The following is a 4,655-nucleotide window of genomic DNA, read 5'->3' on the forward strand; positions in this document are numbered from 1 at the left end:
AAGTGTTGAATAACATATTTTTGTCTTTCAATCCAAATGGTAGCGATCAAAAAGGGCATGTCAAGCTACCCAATGCATGTGCTTTAGCCAATTATTGGGATGCTCATGATGCATATATGTCATATATGAAAATTGTATAATATCACAGTTTTTACTGCAACTCATAGTGCTCCAGTGTTATTCAACTGAAGGTATATCATTTCCATCATTTTTAAATAAAAATTCCTCTTGAAAACTTAATATATTTAATGTCAATTGGTTGGAGTGTATTGATGAATTTGATGTGCTTTGCAGCAAAAACTAACGGGCACATGTACGTAATCCACTGTTGGTAGCTTGTAAATATATAGGAGTCTTGGCGTGGCAGCTAAAATGGTAAGATGGATCCTCTTTCTATAGTGATAAATTGCTGATAGATGGGCTGGATAAAGAGACACAACCTTTAGTCAATACTGTAATGTACATCCGTGGGTTCGCCTGTCATTGCCAGTATCATTGCCACTATCTTGGCGTGACTTTGGTATATCTTATATTGTGTTTCAACTGATTCTTTAGGACCCATTCTATATTGTCCCAGAATCATTGCCAGTCCATAATTAAAACGACTCAGCTTGAATTAATAGAAAAATAATTTATTTCTTTGAGAGATATCCCACTGCGCCGCAGTGGGAGGGTGCATTCCCCACTGCGCCGCAGTGGAAACAAAGCATCACCCGGAGCGTAAATTCCCACTGCGTCGCAGTGGGAGTGCTCATGCCCACTGCGCCGCAGTGGGAGTCCAGTACAGCAACAACACCAAAATTTATTTTTGACACTCGATCAACTTACAAGTTCCAACCCAAAACCGAACTTCATAATACGACATTTCTAATTTCAAATAAGTTTTAGACTCGGAAATAAGCATAACAAAAGTATCCGTTTGACCAAGCATTCATTTTACAACCAAATGTGTCATCTACTCGTTTTGCCAAATAACCAAAGTCAAACTATAAAATTAGAAATTTCGGCATGACCCATTCGTAAAATCATCATCCAAACCTGTTACGGATAGTGAATTTTACCAAAATACATTTAATCATGGTCCATACATCACTACTACAAAACGACCCATTGAAAAATACCCAAAAACTCGGGTCTACGCTAGACATCATAATATTTTTTTTCAAAAAGACATAACAAGGGTACAATGAGCCGATAGTTCAAAGGGGGTCATTAAGGGTCCTAATACCAATACCATTATCCGCATTTAGCTAAAGCAAGCATATCCATTAAGCAACTTTAACTTCACTCGTTAGATTACTTAACTTTTTCCACATCCGTGACAACTTATAAAAAGGGTAAACAACTAAAAAGTAAGCAAAGTTTAGTGAATAATCTTGCATACGTTTATACATACGAAGGAGGGCAATGCTCAAGGGACTGTTGTATATGAACTATGACACCATCGTGTCATATCCATAATACTCACACTTGGGCTCGGCATTACATGGATCCATATAAACAAATGATTACCATCACAATCAAATATATCAATAACAAATGCTCCACATGAGCCTATGGCTACCTATTAGACCTGTAATCAAACTCAACCATAAACATCGGACTTAACACCAAATCAATTACCACCATGGACTCACTCAACATGAATGGTAATTGACCCAAGGCATATATAAAAGTATGTAAGAAAACTCACCTCCTCCGCGACAACTAAAATCATAAATCAACAAGACCGCAAGTACACAATACGTATGCATCAACCTAGCAAGGATTCACAAATAAATAGAATGTCATCAATCACATACAAGGTCGCTTAGCCACATTCGATAGTATCTTAGCACCAAACCCATCATTTACAATCTTATATTAATCTTGGGTTAGTTCACATAACATGTATCTCTTATATCATTTTCATATGGTCAAACTCACTTTCATACAAATAGTACCATTTTCATATTTGGCCAAGCTGCCTTCAAACAAACGTAACTCAAGTTCTACTTACTCTTTTTACTTGATTCCAGTGGCCAAATTTATAAGACACATATATCTACATTTTATCTTTAGTGACCAACATGTGAATTGTCTTTCAAAGATGACTTCTGGTTGTTTTAAAAACCAACACTGCTGCTGTTTTCATTAACAAAACAGTTTTGACCTTACTGACTTCAAATGACCATAACTTGAGTACATTTTATATTGAGTGACCAAGATATGAATTAACCTGCAAGAGTGTTTTTTACCCGTTTTAATGACAGGCATAGAATCAGTTTTGCTGAAAAATCAGCATTGCGCCTCTGAATTCAAAAATTCATATCTAGAGTTCTACTTCGTCTTTTTAACCCATTCCAGTGGCAAAATTTACTTAACACAATAGCCTACATTTTCTTTTTAGGACTTGACAAGTGAAAATTCTGTCATGGGGGTGTTTAACTCGTTTCAAACTCAGGACATTTGACGTGAAAATTAATTTTGACATGCTTAGGAAATTTGACGTGCTTTGACTTTGACGTAAATAAGAGTCCATCACTAATTAATTACTCCCAAGCATTAAATGCACCTCGTTCCAAAGTCCTTTACGTCCAAACAGAAATGAGATTTAAAAATTGAAATTACGACCTGGCCTAATTTACGACCTCGTATTCAATATATGACCCCAAGTTTTCAAATGCGACCCGAAGCTCAAATACGACCTCACTAACTTAAATACCACCTCGTAATGACCTGAACGATTTACGACCTCACAAATTATATCTGGGCTAGTAAATTTTAGATCTGAAATAGGTTTTACGACCCCGACGAGCTGTTCATTCAAAAACTCATATTTTTGGCCATAGATCACGATTTAGATAGTTTTTGGGTTGTAAAATGTATAAATCTAGTTTATAATCATAAACTTAAGGATTTGACATATTTTATTTACCCATAACCATTTTCTTTCAATAATTTCAAGATTAAAGTTTATACAATAAAAGGAACTTTTAGATCTAAACTAAAAACGGGATTGAAAGCCATAAAATTCACGATTTAGTTATGAAATCGGGTAGTAACACCCGATCTATGAACAGATTTGATGATAACAACTTAGATCTTGGATTTTGATAAACAAAGTAGGTAAATTTCTAGAGAGATAAAAACGGGTAGCAAAGCTTTTTGGAGAGAGAGTGAATATGTGAAAAATGATAAGGAAAATAAGAGGTGGGGAGAGTTAGTAGCCTCCTAGCCTCTCAACCCAAGTTTGACTCTTTAACCGGATACGTTTGACTCACAAACTTAAAGAGACTCGACGTCCCATATAAAATTTTAAATGACATAAATGAATATATTTTTCGACTAGCTTTCCAATGGTTATAAATATGACTATAATTTCATTAGTTCATACAACTAGTATTCCTTTGAACACGAACACTCACACCAAATCTCTAAGTATTAAATGTACTAGAACCCGGATGAACATAAACTCGCTTCATTAATACTTAATGTCTTACAAAAGCACATGTGCATGCTCTAAATGGACCAATGACGAACTATACTGACACGTACATGACTAGCCATAGGAATGATGAACGGAAAAGTACAATCGGACGGTATGCTCGGATGACGGTTGTCACACATGACCTCTCTAATCCCTTTTTGGATATGCCACATAACACCTTGAACACACGTTGCGCCTTCTCCTGGATTTGCACATGTCCCGTCACAGTTCCAATGATTCATCATGCAACACATTGCTTCTGCCTATTCTTTTAATGAACCATGTTTCACAAAACAACAGCCCCTATGGCTTTGTCTCTGTTTTTTCAACGCACGGCAACAAACACACAACCAACTAATGTTTTCTGATTTCTGTCGTCTGATGTAACCAACAGATCTTCGTCCCTAAGTCTCTTCAATCATCCATCTTCCTTTCACCTTTTTCTTTTGACCGAACATCCCTCACAAACTCTTCCCAATTTTCTAGCCTTAATCCAACACAAACACAAGCGCCAACAAAAATGCATACAACGATTCTTTGTCTTTTTGACTGCATCGTCAACAGCAACTTCCTCTTGTTCTGTACTTTCAAACATCCCTCTTCTCTTGACAAACAAACCGCTCTCCTTTACTTATTGGATTAAAACAGAAACATATCACTAACCTATGATGATGATCAGTCATCTTCTAATCGGTTGAATAAAGAAAACCGCAATTGATTCCATGATCAGAAAACGGTTTGATTATTTGATTTCTGGATTGCAACAATGATTTTCGATCTTCTTTGAAGCCCTCAGCTCTGATACCAATTATTGTCCCAGAATCATTGCCAGTCCATAATCAAGAATAACAATATAAGAAGAAGAAACAAATGATGAACCCAAACAAACTATGTTTTATTTAACTTTCTGTAGGTTGGTTTTTTACAGACGCGCATAGGGTATATATATACATGTTGAACCGACCTATCCAACCAACATGCCTGTTCGCAACAGGTCTCTATGGCGGTTACTAAAACCGGTTTCTATAAGACTTACAATTAACACCCTTATCTAATTAAACAATACACTTCTAACATAAAATACGTACTTATGACTAATAACACTTTGACGCATTACACAATCAAACATGGGTTGAACAATTAAGGCCAACATTCACCCCCCTAATTGTTAACCCATGCTTGTTGC

The sequence above is a fragment of the Erigeron canadensis genome, chromosome 3 (assembly GCF_010389155.1).
Source record: "Erigeron canadensis isolate Cc75 chromosome 3, C_canadensis_v1, whole genome shotgun sequence".
Classification (NCBI taxonomy): Eukaryota; Viridiplantae; Streptophyta; class Magnoliopsida; order Asterales; family Asteraceae; genus Erigeron; species Erigeron canadensis.